We start from the raw sequence: 17,161 nt of genomic DNA on the forward strand, positions 1-17,161 counted from the left end.
TCACTAGCTGTGTAGCCTGTTTGTGTACATTTGTATATAAAGTGATATAATTAGGAGGCTCTCACAGGGCTTCTCCAAATTTGAAAGGCTTAATTCCATAAAAAAAATAGGTTGATGTTTCAGGCTTCACACAACCCTTTATCAAGTAAAGCCCAAAATGTTGACCTATTTTTTATGGAATAATGCCATTAAAATTTGGAAAAGCTCTGTGAGTGCCTCCTAATTATATTACTTTACATTTCATGGTTTTGAAGTTCCTGCACACAGGCTGGTGAGCACCTTTCTTGTGATGAGTATATATATATATATATATATATATATATATATATATATATATATATATATTTTCATGTGCAGTGGAAGTTCTGCCAGTGGAGTTTTAATCTGTCACTGTAACAGACAAATGGGTACATTAAATATCAAATAGGCACAGGAATTGAGGGGACATGACGTGAGAGAGTTTTATCTAGCAGAGAAAATGTTTTACAGCATCAGATTCTATAGCTATGGATGACATAGGTACTTGAGACCCTGGAAAGAAGTTTGATACAATTTTAACTAAAATGTATTGCAATAATAAGCATTTTGTAACAAGCTGATACATTATATCACACCAGCCTATGGCCCTCTAGCAGGACTGACATCACTGCACCTACTATGACATAACATACGTGTATGTTCAGAGCTCACATCCCTGGGAACAATTAGTGCATCCTCAGCACTTGTTAAGAAAAGAGGTTTCCAGGGCTTTGCCATCTACCATAAAACCAAACCAATGGGGAAAAAAAGAAAGAATCCTGTGGAAGAGGAACAAATCAGAAAGAGGAAGCAGGAAGTATTACTGAAAAGAAGTAGAATGACAGAAGAGGAAGGTGCCAGGTCTGTGGAGGGCAGAGGTGATAATCATCCACCAGGTAAACTCTGTGGCAATTCCATTCAAGTTAAACTCATGGGGATGGATATTCGGAGGTATAAGTGTGTGAAGAATCTAAGAGAGAAGAGGAAGATGGAGAGTGTGATAAAGGAGAGTCCATGTGTCTACAAGCTGAACGATCAAGCTAAGAGATGGAAAGAGAACAGGGTTCAACATCTGAATATTAGAAGGAAGATTGAAAGTGAAGAAAACCCAACACAAATTTTCCTCAAATTTCTTTGGGAGGATCGACTGAATTTCAGTTTCATCAGGCATTACGTTCTGTACAAAAGGACAGAAAACAGGAGTCAGGTGGAGAAAATGAGAGGACAAAAGAGGCACAACTTTCTGATGAAGAGGAGAAACATCCAGTGAAGAAAGACCAGAGATAGAGGATCTGAAGAGATAGATATACAAATAAGAGACAAACTGATCCTGATCATTAAATATGTACTATAATAATTACATAGATGTGATGAGTCATCATTATATATAATGGTTAGGACATAATGAAGAGAATGTGTTAGGGTGATGATAATATCCCTTCTTGTTTCTGTAAGAAATGACAACAGTTGCGCTTAATTAGATCTTATGTGTATAAAATAGATACGTTCTAGATTTTAAAGGTAAGTTTTGACTCCTGAATAACGAGACTTGTGTAATTAACAGGAAGATAAGAGTACATACTGTTAAGAATAACTTTTCTCAGCACAATCGTATTGTGCGTAGGCCATGTGTATTTTATTAGTTCAGTTTGCCCCATCTAACAATCCTAATGTTTTTTATCTTTTTGTTGACCTTAATCGATATGTACGTAACCTTAGTCGTAAGAGGTATTTTGCCTCTAAGCAACTTAAGAAAAAGGGTCTTGAGGGTGCTCCCATAGTGCTAGATCACAATGATAGAGATGGCATTATTATGTTGGAGGGACTGGCCTCTGAAGTGACGGTGCCTCTCTGCCCAATTCAGGTTTTGAGGCACCGCTTCTTTTCGATGTCAAAAACTCTTATTTGCACACTAAATTCAAAAGAAAATTACATTTTTATCCACTTCAATTTAGAGGTTTATATATAGACTCTTTTTTATAAGTCTGCATTATGCCACCTGAGAGAGATGTGAGTGAGATCTAGATAAGAATGGCAAGTATTTTCGTTACTGTCATAATTTGTCAGAATTGGAAAGAAAGGCTCTTAAAGAGCTCTCTAATGACTATTCTATAATTATAAAAGCTGCTGACAAAGGAGGAGGGGTAGTTATTCAGGATATAGGGGATTATATAAAAGAAGTCCATCGACAACTGGATGACTCTAACTTTTATAAGTTACTCAGATCAGATGCCACTGAGAAATTTAAGAAGGATTTATTTGAGTTACTTGGTCAGGCCTTAGATAAGGCTATTATTACTAAGCAAATCAGAGATTTCCTGTATCCTCCTCATCCGATTACTTCTACTTACTACTACCTTCCTAAAATACACAAAACCCATCTTAATCCTCCTGGCCGCCCAATCATATCTGGGATTAGATTTCTGACATCAAATTTGTCTGCTTATATGGATTTTTTTTTTGCAACCCATATCTAGCTCTTTACCATCACAGTTACAAGACACCACTCATTTTCTTACCCAAATCAGGAAGCTCAAATGGGATCCTAAGTATATTTTTATTACGTGTATTGCCTAAGTATTGTATACAAATATCCCACATGATCTTGGTTTAAAAGCGGTAGCTCACTTTCTTCATCAGTAAAATACACTTTCTACTGATCATCAACAGTATATTTTAGCTTACATCTTGTTTATTTTAACGCACAACTATTTTGAGTTTGATTAATTGTTATTATTTACAACAACATGGTACAGCTATGGGGACCAGGTTCGTCCCGAGTTTCGCCAGCCTTTACATGGGCTTATTCGAGCATGAGTTCATTTGGGGGGTCGATCTCGCTGCGATCTTGGTCCTCTATTTGAGATATATTGATGATTCTTCTTTGTGTGGAAGGGTGATTCCTTATCAGTTTATTTTATTTCATATTTAAATTCAAATTCTTATAACTTAAAATTTGCTGGTCATTACAATTCATCATCTATAGATTTTTGGGACATTTCGCTCAGGGTGGTTGACAATCAGATTGAATCTTCCACTTTTATGAAGGATGTTGATTCGTATAATTACATTAATTACTGTAGTAATCATCAAAAATCTTGGCTCAATAATATTCTATCTGGACAGTTACGTAGATTACAGAGGAACTGCTCTAATGATACCATATTCAGAGAACAAGCTCAAGATCTGGTTAATATAGTTAGAGAAAAAGAATACCCTGTTCCTCTATTAGATCATTTGTTACAGTCCTCTTTAGCTCTCAATAGAGAAGATATATTAGTAACAAAAAAGTCCAACAAATTAAAGACATCCTTTTGTTCTTTCTTTGAGTGTGAACCACTATTCATTTACAGATACAACAGGGGTTCAGTTCAAATTAGAGATATTATTAATTATAATTTTAATATTTTACTTTTTAGATCCTATGTTAAGACCTACTCTAGGAACCAAAGCTAAAATTATTTTTAGGAAAGACAAAAATCTAGTCAACTATTTGGCTCCTGGCCACTATGTAAAACAACAGAATTCTAGTTCAAGTGATTTTGTCTCCACCTGGTTGCCTGTTTCTAATTCCAAAAGGACTGTGGGATGCTTCAAATGTGGGGCCAGAAAATGTACCACTTGCAAATACATAGATTGTACAAACAATTTTGACTTTTTCTACTAATGAAAAGTTCCATATAAAATCATATCAATTGTAATACTGAATACATTGTTTATATGATTTATTGTTTATGTGGGTATCAATATATTGGTAGAACAACTAGAAAGCTAAAGGTTCGTTTCATGGAACATAGATGAAACATAAAGAAAAATAAACAAGATCATAGTGTTCCTCGTCATTTTGATTTCTGTCCCAATAATAATCCCAGTAGTTTGAGAATAATCGGCTTGGAGTATGTCCCTCCTACAGTGACAGGTCGTGACAGACTTCAACGCATTTGTCTTCGTGAAACTTATTGGATCCACTGTTTGAATACATTAAAACCAGATGGTTTAAATGAATATACAGATTTAAATTTTGATTAAATAGCATGTATAGTAGCTATTTATTTATAAGATGAGATTATTAAGTATATTGTATTGGAATCTTGATATATGTAGAAATCATATGATATACTATATAGCATATATATGATGCATGTAAAATTTAAGTATCCTTTTTAGGATTTGGAGAGCTTTTTGTTTATTGTTTTTTCTGGGGTTTGAACTCCTAACTGTTTACTTGTTGGGCGGATGCTTAACCTGCTCAGCCACTTCTATGTGCAGGTTCAGGGCTTACATCCCTGGGAACAATTAGTGCATCCTCAGCACTTGCAAAGAAAAGAGGTTTTCAGGGCTTTGCCATCTACCATAAAACCAAACCAATGGGAAAAAGAAAGAAGCTGATGGAAGAGGAACAAATCAGAAAGAGGAAGCAGGAAGTATTACTGAAAAGAAGTAGAATGACAGAAGAGAAAGGTGCCAGGTCTGTGGAGGGTAGAGGTGATAATCATCTACCAGGTAAGATCTGTGGCAATTCCATTCAAGTTAAACTCATGGGGATGGACCATCGGAGATATAAGTGTGTGAAGAGTCTAAGAGAAAAGAGGAAGATGGAGAGCGTGATAAGGGAGAGTCCATGTGTCTACAAGCTGAACGATCAAGCTAAAAACAGATGGAAAGAGAACAGGCTTCAACATCTGAATAATAGAAGGAGCATTGATAGTGAAGAATAAGCAACACAAATTTTCCTCAAATTTCTTTGGGAGGGTTGACTGAATTTCAGTTTCATCAGGCATTACGTTCTGTACAAAAGGACAGAAAACAGGAGTCAAGTGGCTAAAATAAGAGGACAAAAGAGGCACAACTTTCTGATAAAGAGGAGAAACATCCAGTGAAGAAAGACCAGAGAGAGGGCATCTGAAGAGATATATATATAAAAATAAGAGACAGATTGATCCTGATCATTAAATATGTATTATAATAATTACATAGATGTGAATGAATCATCATTATATATAATGTGTAGGACATAATGAAGAGAATGGGTTAGGGATATGATAATATCTCTACTTGTTTCTGTAAGAAATGACACCAGTTGTGCTTAATTAGATCTTATGTGTATAAAATAGATACGTTCTAGATTTTAAAGGTAAGTTTTGACTCCTGAATTACGAGACTTGCTGTTTCAAGCTATTAATACTAGTGGTTTATTTTCCCCAGAAGGGGGCAGACAGTGCTCTGCAGTTTGCATGGTGAATATATACTAGTGTGTGCACGTCATTGGCGAATTATTCATTTTCACTTAACTTAACTAGTGATTCATTAAAAGATACAGTCTTTACTTATCTTAGGTTGTCAAACAGTTTCAATCAGTCTAAAAGCTTTCCAGAGAACTTTCTTAATGGGAGAATTTCAAGGCATGCAGATGTTGTCCACCATAGAGCTCAAAACACTCCCTGCAAGACCAACTATTTATACCACAAGGTGCCCATATACTTCACCGTCTAATATGTGATCACCACATACACTTGCAGACGGTAACAGAACCACGCAGCAATGGTCATTTCAGGGGGAAGAGAGAGAGAGAGATTCTATGGATTACATCTGCCTGTAAGAAATGAACCCTTATTTAGTGAGTATTCCTGAATCATATATTGTACTGGTATCTTTGGGATACAAAAAGGACACCATTTTTTGAGTAGAATTCTTCGTTTTGGTTGGTCGAAACAAGCAATTTAACAGTAGAACCAGTACAGTGGGTGTACACCATTTTGTGAGTAAGCCATATATGGTGAAGGATAATATGAGCAGTGCAAACACCAAGGTGAGCTTGAACATGACTTAGTTTTAAGAAATAAGGTGTGTTGGGTTGGTGGTGAGGGGCTGTATGTGAAGGGAGGTGTAGGTCAAGCTTTTGAGAGTAGACTCGACCCACATTAGTGAAGAAAAAAGAACGAAAAAATAGTGATGACTTGTAGTATTAGTTGTATGGGAGAAGGTCAAGAGAGAAGGTTGTGGAGAGGAGGGAGCTGTGCACCATATATGTGTCAGAGGAGAATAAGGATGCCTAAGTGGATGACTACATAGAGCTCAGTCATTGAACCCCAATCCAGGAAGCTCCTGAAGATCAGTTTCTGTGCTGATGCTGCTTCAGAGGCAGTTTGGAACTCAGTAGTGAGTGTTACAATAGAGGACATACGATGTGTATGCACCACACACTTTAGTGTTCGGCAGTGCCTTTCTGTGAGCTTCTGTGGCCAACTGCTTCACGGTTGAGCTGCTTCACTAAGTAGAAGGTGTGTCCACATACTTTTGGCCATTTAGTGTAGAACTTAATGACTACCTGAACCCCTCAAGGGTCACCATCTCGGAAGCACACAAGTTCATCATTAGGGTAAAATGTATCCAATTACAGTCTTAGTTTGGAGAATTAAAACATTAAAGCAATCACAAGTCCTCTATGTCTATTAAACATGCGCTGTATTGATAGACATGAGGGCCACGCTAAGCAAATTACTAAATGATAAGATAAAATTGGCGTAACATTTATTCAATGTTCACACATTGTACCATTATATAATATTTTCCTTTTTTTTGGCACAATCAATTTTTATTGAAGTGTGGTACAGCTTATGGATATAACACAATGAACATAGGAAAGCAGAGGCATGGAACTTGAGTTCTCTAACAAGGAATTGCTAACTGCTTTCAAGATAGTACATTTTACCTTCATATCAGCACATGGAAATACAATGAATACCTGAGGCAGACTAACTTTATACACTTTTGACCAAATCAGCCTTTGTGTAACACTTGCACTGTATTTGCAGTATAGGTAAGAGGGGGGCAGGAGGAGGAACAAAAGGAGGAAAGCCAGGGGGTTTCGGTGTGCAATATACTAGGGGGCAAACTCAGCATTATGAAAGAGACTAAGAGGTCTCAGCCATTCCAGAGGGCATATGGGGGGGGGGGTCTCCATAAATTTTAGCCATTCGAACCACAACATGTAGTACCTGTGGTATATGTCCGCAGATGATAAAAGCAGGTCGTCAATGGACATGCAAAAGTCCAATTGTGCGATCCATTCCTTAATGGATGGTGGTGCTGGGGACCTCAATTGGACATTGTTAAATGCCACCACTGATTTTGTGTAATTAATTTTAAAATTAGAGAGGTCTCCAAATGTTCGAAATTCGGACATCAAGTTTGGAATCGAGACAACAGGATTTGTGAGGATAGCTAAGAGATCATCCGCAAAGAGTGCAAGTTTTAATTCTTTGTCCCGCAACCGCATTCCTGAGATATCAGGATTAGCCCTGATGGACCGTGCTAATGCTTCCATACATAGTATGAATATCAATGGGGACAGGGGCAGCCTTGTCTCGATCTATTCGTGATCCCGACCGATTCAGAGAATTCCCTCTTAACTTTGATCTTTGCAGTCAGACCCGTGTATTAGGTCCTGATCTGCCCCATGCCCACCGGACCAAATCACAAATGACAAACTATGCAAAGCATGAAGTCGCAATACACCCTATCAAACGTCTTTTCCGTGTCTGTGGGCAAGAAATTCAAAGGGATATTGACAAATGATGCATAATGGACCAGATCAATTATCTTTGTGGTGTTGTCCCGAGCCTCACGGCCCAGAACAAAGCCCACCTGCTCGGAATGGATCACTTTAGACAGAATGAACCTTTTGGCAATTGCCTTTTGGCAATTAAATTGGCGTACAATTTAATATCCACATTAAGCCGTGAAATGGGTCTGTACCTGGGGCATAGTGCGGTGTCTTTCCCTTCCTTGGGAAGGACAGTGATATGTGCCGCTAAAGAATGTGTGGAGAAATGGGACTGGTTGGAGACAGAGTTGAAAACCTGAAGCATGAGCGGGATCCAGCTAGTCTTTAAGAGTTTTGTAGTAAGAGACTGTGAGGCAATTGGGTCCTGGGCTCTTCCCTGAAGGGGTCGTCTTAATGGCCTCCTCTAAATCACCTAGGGAGTGGGAGTCTCTACCAGCTGTATGTCTTCCGTGGTGAGTGTGGGGACGTTAATATTTTTTGAGGTAGGAGGCCATGTGTATCTGTTTAAGAGATCTGTCAGGATTTGACAAGTCACAGGATAAGTTATAAAGTTTGGAATAGAAGGAGTAAAACATCACGACTATGTCTGTTGACAAAAGGCTAAGTGTCCCCGTGTCGGTTCTAATTTGTGGTGTAAACAATTGGGCTTTTTGTGCCCTCAGGGTCAATGCAGGAAGGGTGAATTAAGGCAGAAGTGGAAGTGACCCACTACAGGAAGAAATGCTCTGTATCAGTTTCCTCCTGGATATCTCTGTTGGGAGGGTCAGGGTGCACTGAATGGATGGGCAGCATGCTAATTTAAAACTTTGGGGCTTCTGAGAGCCTGCCACCATCACTGGAGCCCAGTGTCTCTGTAAGATGGCACTGACAGAAGGGTCCTTTGGCAGAAAAACCGCCGCCTATGCCTTCTTCAGTTGGGCCTTAGAGTGTACCCTGCCAGAAGTGTAGCCGCAGCCGCGCTCTGCCGCTGTATTTGTGGTCTCAGAGTGGATGGCTGCAGAAGCTGATTTAGGCCCTTTGGCGGTAGCTGTTCAATCATATTTTCCTTTTTTAACATTCTAAATAATAATAAAAATATTTTTGGGAGAAAAGGAAGATAAAATTGGCCTTTCGTAAATAGAGCAAAAACATTTTTCCAATGTGGGAAGCAACTATGTCACATCTAGCTAAAGCTGTCAGTCCAAAAAGTCCTCACTTATATCCACTCTAATTAAAATAATAAAGGGAAGGAATGCCATACTACTCAGGAGATAGCTAGAGCCTTCCATTGTTATGATGTTAAATTAAATAACATTCCCCTGAAATCTTCTCCAAAGGACGAGTTGCTTAAGTGGAGGTGCATTGCTTCATGTCATGGTTTTCCCTAATACTTTGGGAGAAGAGAAGGAGCTACAGGAAGTCCTTTCTCTCTGTCAGAAGTAGAGAATGTTATAGCCTCATCTTCTACAGGCCCAGATGGGGTGATGATAGTTTACTACAAATAGGAGCCGCCTTCTCTACTTCCCCAGGACTTTAATGCAATTTCTGTCCATACACCCTTTTCAAACCTATCCTTAGAGGCTCATATTATCATTTTACCTAAGGAGGGGAAGGACCCATTCTTATTATCTTTCTTATATAAAGTGCTGACATACTATGCAATGCTATACACTGAGTTGATTATTACAATGACATTAAACAGAAGGTAAAAATGGTCTTGTCCAAATGAGCTTACAATCTAAGAGGTTTGTGGCAAACTTGATACATAAAGTAGTAAAATAACAATTGTAGCTGCGTTGAGGAAAGTGTGTATAGTTATTGTAGGACAGTGACCAATAATAAATTGGTGATCGACATTTCTGTGCAGCTACCGGTGATGCGTCGTTGTAACGAGGAGAGACAGTGGAAGGTGGAGACACAAAATAAGAACCAGACATTGTAGAAATCTCAAAACAGTCAGCTGCTTTCAATAATAACTGTCCCCCTATTCATCCTAACTGAATCTCCTAACTCTCCTGATTCTGGAGAAGCCCCTGCTTTCGTTCCACAGGGCACTCCTGTGGCCATCCGCCAACCCAGAGCAGCTGAGAGTAGCCTGGCGTTTTCCCCAGTTATCATAGTCACTGCTCGAAACAGGGCCAGGACTTTTGTTCCCCATGTTCAGCATCAGCTGCTCCACCAAGGAGGCAGTGGAGAGCACCAGTGGAGGAACTGAGATGGCAACAGCAATGACAGTTGACAGCAATGACAGTTGAACTCACTGGGTCCAGCAGCTGAATTGAGGTGGTATTCAGTAGAGCATTAAACAACCCCCTCCTTGGCGTGATGGCACTCCTCCACACCACCTTGTAATTTACCACTGTCTTCACATATATTTAACTTTTAATAATGTGTGGGATGATGATTTTGTGGGAACTAAGGCACAGAGCTGATCTAAAGTGCAGCACTGACTGCCGCTTGCATGCCAATACCAATACTGTACCCATTCCTGTGCTCCAGCTACAGGCCAATATCTCACCTTAATATTCATGTGCTATTATATTATATAAAACTCATAGTGAATCAACTAATAATTATATTGTCTAATTTAATCCATAGGGGGTATTCAATTAACCACAAGATTTTTTTTGTTATCATTTTTGCGCGGGTTAACTTTACCCGCGATTCAATTCCATTTTTAACGCTCTGGGTTTTTTTTAACAAACGGTCCTCTCGCGCTCCAGTGGAAGGTCTATTGAAAGTATAGGGTGTGCGAGAGGCAGCCGCGTTAAAAGCAATTCAATTGTTTTTTAACGCTGCACGTTAAACAGGCCAATATGTTGTTTTATCTCGCACCACTTTGGGGTGTGATAAAAATAAAAAACCTCTGAAAACTATTTGAAATCATGTAATGAGGAGAAAAAAATAAACTATGTTTATCACTAATGCCTAACATGTAAAGTTGATTTTCTTAATTCTTAATTTAAAAAAAAAAAAAAACATAAAAAATAAAATAAAAATCACTAATTAAATATATTTATGTATGTTTTTGGTACAAATATGTTTGTACTAATGTGTTTTGACATGGTATAGATGATTCTATAGTAAAAAATAGTTAAATAAAAAAATATGCTAAAGAAAGTACTGTAATGTAGATATTATCAACTAGAATGATTGTGTAATGCAATAAAATTAATGAAAATTAATGGCAATTTACTCCCCTAAAAACTTGCAAACACAATTGAATTTTCAATTGAATTGCACGAGTTTTCACGCTGCATTAACTAAAAAGGGTCACTATAGCAGTTAAAAACCCACAGGTTTTTTTTTCAACGCAGCGGGAAAAAAAATAATCTTGCGGTCAATTGATTACCCCCCATTAGAGACCAAGGGGTAAATGTATCATACTCCGGTTTTTTCAACTCGCGGGAGATCTGCGTCTTCGCAGCTAAAATTTAAAGGGGCGATGGCTTATAAAGGCATGGCTTGTAAAGGCAAACTTGCCTTTACAAGCCATCGCCCCTTTAAATTTTAGCTGCGAAGACGCCGATCTCCCGCGAGTTGAAAAAAACGGGGTATGATACATTTACCCCCAAGTGGGGTTTGCATCAAGTCGTGAAACTCGTGATAATACCACTAAGTTACTTATTGACTTAATACATCATATTGCACAACTAAAACTTCCATTAAAGTCTTGTTAACAGATGCCAAGAAGGCCTTTGATAGTGCTGACCAAGTCATATCTGGTCTGCTGGCACACCTCGGATTGGGTCCTACCTGGCTCTCTATGAAACATCCATAGAAATCAAATGAATGGCTTCGTCTCAGAACCTTTACAAAATGGTACAAGACAGTACTGCCTCTTTAACCACTATTGTTTGTTTTATATATGGAAGCACTGGCAAAGTCAATCAGGGCCAATCAGTATATTCTGCAGGTTGTGAGATAGCAAGCATAAATTAGCCTAGTTTGTGGATGATTTGCTGGCAGTGTTTACTAACCCAATTGTCTTGACCCCCAACCTTCCTGCAGAATTTCTAAAATTTGGGCACATCGGTAGCCTTATATTTATCTACAACTTCTCAGGAAATATGTATGGCGTCCGAAACATTCTTCCTCATCTTTTGAGACATCCCTTCCAACATAAATACTTAAGAGTCTTCACTACTATGGATCTTTCTCTGCTTTCTAATTCCACTTTCCTCCTGCTAAAATTTGCTCAGAGTCTAATGGATGACAGTCTATGTACACACACAAAAAAGACATTTGGCACTGTAGGTTCTCTAGATTCTTTTAAAACCTACTTCAACTTAAGCTTAGTAAAAGACAATTTAAAAAAAACCTGTGTCTGTGATTTTATAAAAATATAAACTTTTATTGTTAAATACTATACATATAACAAACGAATAATTAAAACAATTGTTGGACTCTAGCAAAAAGGTGTCTACATGTACCACTGCAGTGATAAACTGAAAATGTATTGTTGCAACACCTTATTATTAAAGTTTAATTAAAATTATAATATCCAGACCCAGCCTTCAACCAATTGGAAACGACTAAAGAAAATATCAGCCTGAACAATTATTGGTACTCTCAATTTTTTCCTCTGTGAGAGTTCAAAGCCAATCTGCAATTGCAAAGTAAAATACATCTAGATCATCATCCTTTGCTGTATTAATGGTCATAGCAGCCTTAAGAAAGCCAGACACAACTTAGTAGTAGATACTTGCAGACATCATCATCATCATCATTTATTTATATAGCGCCAACATATTCCGTAGCGCTTTACAATTGGGGACAAACATAATAAACTAATAAACAAACTGGGTAAAACAGACAAAGAGGTGAGAAGGCCCTGCTCGCAAGCTTACAATCTATGGGACAATGGGAGATTGACACATGAGGTTAAGTCTACATTTTGCATTTTGGCCCAGCCAGACTGCAAAGGTAAAAGTGACTCATAAGCTAAATGATCCTGTCACACAACAATGTAGTTGTCTTGTGTGAAATTGTGTAACAGGCGGTAACAGGCTAAAGGCGGTGAGGTTAAGAGGGTGGTTGAGGAATATTATAAGCTTGTCTGAATAGGTAGGTTTTCAAAGAACGCTTGAAAGTTTGTGGACCAGAGGAGAGTCTTATTGTGCGAGGGAGAGAATTCCATAGAGTGGGTGCAGCCCGAAAAAAGTCCTGTAACCGGGAATGGGAGGATGTAATGAGGGTGGATGAGAGACGCAGATCTTGTCTAGAACGGAGTTGCCGAGTTGGGAGATATTTTGAGACAAGAGAGGAGATGTATGTTGGTGCAGCTTTGTTGATATTTGTTTGAATAGACTTTGTGGTGCCAATCACAGCTGGAGATCCTGGTAGGCAGCATGTGAAAAGTTAACTAAATTTACACTAATCTGTTATATCCTAAAACTTGCTAGTTGCATTAATTGGACCGGATCGGAGATGCACAATGCAAAGCCACACAGGCAGAGAGGCAGCGGCCTCTCAGATGTGTTGGCCACTGAAATGAAAAGGTCTAATTAACATGAGGGGCTTTCTCTAGAAAAGTAACACAATCCAATCATGACAGTCTCAGAAGTTACAAATCATTACCTCAGAAATTAATGCATTTCCTATACAGAAATATAACACAATATAATAAAATAAGTACATTTCTAATACACAGTATCAAGAATCAGTACATTTGCAGTGATATAAATTGGCACACTGTGCTAATAATTTAAACATATTATAGCAATAAGCTATTTATAAGTGATCCAGCCACAGATATATATTGCTGTGTGCTTCCACCTGCATTTGTTGCTTGTGGAAGTGCCAGTAATTGTTCATTGCAGGGAAAGACACCAGCACAATTTATTATTTATTATTTGCTTTATTTATAAAGCCACCCCAGCCTTCATGATCAGTGGAAAATACAGTAAAGCAAATAGGATCCTATTCATATAAAAATCTATATACCTCCCAACATGTCAAAGATAAGAATTTTATATTTTATATTTGTTCGGAAATCATTCACTTTTTTGTTCAAACACATTTCAGGAAACATTTCAGACAAATAATGACTAAATACAAACCTTCACAAAGCACTAAAACTGGTGATTCTGCGCAGACGTTTGAACTGTTCGAACAAGTTTGAAAATTGATTGAAGTTTGACAAGCCACTGTTTGCTCTTGATTTGGGGTCAGCTCATTCATTGTTTTACCTAATTTCTGAAACAGAATTTAAAATATCAACTGTAAGTTGAACACATTTGACTAATGACAGATTCAAGATTTTTTGAACAGTCTCAAACCATGGTCAATGCTTGCAAACTTGCAAAAGCTAAAGAATTTCACAAAGTTTTTCTAATCTTTTATGTAGATTTGCCTTCTCACCTCTTTGTCTGTTTTACCCAGTTTGTTTCTTACTGTATTTGTCGCCAATTGTAAAGTGCTACGGAATATATTAGCGCTATATAAATAAATGATGATGTAGATTATATAAACAAGTTTGAAAACTGTTTTCAGCATCTCTGGTATATTAAAGCCTAACATAACATTTGGGTTTGTTATAGAGAATTCCATGTCCACAACCCATAAATGGCTACAATGTAGGGAACCTGGAACAATGGGATGATCTATGCTAGACTCACACATACTCTTTGCACTAATGTGAGCAGGGGGCCACCCTATTGTGTCACAGCAGAGCTCATATGATACATACCAGTAGGGGACCTAGCGATAATGAATCAATGTAATGCATTTCACTCTGTCAATCGCACATAGACAGAAAAGCAAAACACAGGTTTCATGTGAATATTTGCTGCCTGACAGTGGCCTACTGATGGAAACCAGACTATGTTTTTGTTATTTTTATTTCACAGCAGGTTCCCCATACGGATCAGACACAGGTTTCTAGAGGACATGGACAAACAATTTCTTAGCTTTCAGTTTACTCGCCATAACTCTATTTGAAGGACTCAACTAAAACAAACAATATATAGATCACTATGTGCAGCATACACATAAGGAGGAGAATTCTGTGCACAATATAGCTATATTTGGGTAAGCTTCTCCGTCAACATTAAGGCATCTCCTGTAGGTGAGGCACTAGTCCATAGTTGCCTACTTGGAGACTCACAAATTTTTGGGAGTCCTCCTGGACTCCCGGGAGAGCAGGCCAACATCCTGGTTATTAAATTCTTCTATATTAAAGTGGTGGGGGGAGGGGCTTATGGTGCGAATTGTGCGGAATTGCTGCCCGTCCCCTCTTGTAATTGGCCAGAAACTGTGATGGACATTTAGGGGGCGGGCTAAATGACGCTCCCGTCGGGCCCCAACATGCCCACCTCCCCCCAATCTCCCGATGTACCTCTTGCCAAAGTTGGTAAGTATGTACTAGCCTGTGTAATGAGTTTACTCAGGATGTCACAGTTAAAGCCTTCCTGAGTCTACATGTTTAAAGTATGCAGCAGAGAGGGGTCTGACTCCCAAAAACAAATGAGAAATCAGAGAAAATAGGGAGCTCTCCTTTACATAAAATGTGTACAAGTGAATAAAATAATTTGAGATAGTGCTGCCAGGAGAGTTCTAATTTGTTTTTAGGAGTCCCTTCATAGATGCTGCATATTTTAAAAATGGAGACTCAGAAAGGTTTTAATTGTGACATATTGGGTACACTTGTTGCTACACAGAGTAGGGTGTAACCTACAGGAGATGCCTTGATGTTGGCAAATTATCCTACTTATGTGTAACTGACACACAGTGATTTATGAATTGTTTGTTTTAGAGTGCTGGACTATCTTTTCTTTTACATACTTTGTATAAATGTGACATGAGTTTTGTGAAATGCTGCCAGGTGATAAGATAGGCAAGTACTTAACTGTCCAGCAGCAGGCGACATGCTGTGGCAGCAGAATTTTATGGTGATGGGCAAAGCAAATCTGAATGGATTCTATTTGCACCAATCAGCGCCTACTCTTAGTGGGTAGTTCGATGCAGGAAGGATCGAGGAGAAAAAGAGAGAAGACGCTCGGATCAAGAAGTTCTGCAAGGAAGGAAGAGGATGCCAGGAGGAGCAGAGGGCATCGCAAAGATGAGGAGGTGGCAGAGATGGCACAACCAGTGGTGGGATGATCAGGAAGAAGATGGAGGCGGACCCTGAGGGACCACAGAGCAGGAAAGAGAGGCACACATACCCCCTCCTCACTCCTGTCAAGTGGTTGGACTGGGTCTGTCATGCAGCCCCAGACCTCTGCCCTGCTCCAGGCCTCTACCCTTCTCCAGGCCTCAGTCCAGTCACAGGCTTCTGTCCTGATCTAGGCCTCAGTTCAACTCCTGGCCTCAGTCCAGGAGTCAGTTCAATCCCAGGGCTCTGTTCTGCTCCAGGCCTCAGTTTAGCCCCTTGCTTTAAGCCAGACCAAGGTCAACAGGCTGTCAGCCAGCCCCAAGCCTTAAGCCAGACCCAAGCCTTAGCATAGCCCCAGGCCTTACCACAGCCTTAGACCTTGCTATACCCTTAAGCCACAGCCAACCAGTTACATCCACCCCCAGAGCTTAGCTGTATCCAGGCTCAGTCCAGGCATTAGGCCTCTATGAGGCAACAGCCTTTTAGCCCTTGACAATTCAGAGGTCTTAGGCCCTGCCAGTGTTGGGTTTTCTCTCCCTGTTGCCCATCTGATCAGGATTATGCTGGTACTGTACAAGTTACATGGTTAAAAACAGGCAGGCCCTCATTTAAGGTAAGCTGTTCACACCTCCCTATGTCCTGTTTGTTGTATGTTGGTGCATTGTTGTTCATGTTGATGTTGTTGTTTGATTAGGAACTGTTATTGTGAACATCAGTGTGCAATTGTTGTACCCTTGGTGGCATTACATATTCACCAATGGAAGGTACATAGGGACAAAATGTTGCAATGGGGCCCACCAATGTTTAGTTACGGCCCTGTGCGTAAGAGTAACTATGGATAAATGTGTGCTTGCTCTGTACCACTTCGAGTATATACTTGTATATCCATATATGCAAATCACTGTGTCATTGTACACATGCCATATGCTGCACCAATGTTTCTGTCTATCATTGTGTCCAGGGCCGGCAGAGTAAGCAAGGCAGGCGGGGGCGGGTGCCAAGACTGAGGGTCACTCCCTCTGCATGCCATCCCCGCTTGTCCGCCGGCACAAAAATAATTGAAAAAAAACAACTGGCGGCAATGTGGCTGAGGAGACGGGGGCAGCAATGAGAAGAGAGGGGCAGCATGTGATTTTGCAGTGGGGCGCCCGACATGCTAGCACCAGCCATGCTTGTGTCACCATGTCAGTGTTCAGTCGTCTAAGTATTAATGTGTGTGTCTCTCTATGCAGATGTAAGTGCTTTCAATATCTCCAGTCTGTCAGTGAATGTTGACGTACAAGGCTGTGTCTCATTAGTGAAGTAAATGACTTAGTGACAGGGATGTTCCCCATTAATAAATTCTGACTTTCAGTGTCAGGGGAGAGATTGGGCCGGGAGCAAGTATATATGTTTCTGCAAAGAGAAGAGCATAGTACCAGTGATTGGCTTTGAGCAGAGATCATATCCTGATGGCAGATGAGGTTCCCATATATATCTGGGATTGCTAGAACCCGACAACA

This window comes from Mixophyes fleayi, chromosome 10 (genome assembly GCF_038048845.1).
Source record: "Mixophyes fleayi isolate aMixFle1 chromosome 10, aMixFle1.hap1, whole genome shotgun sequence".
NCBI lineage: Eukaryota > Metazoa > Chordata > Amphibia > Anura > Limnodynastidae > Mixophyes > Mixophyes fleayi.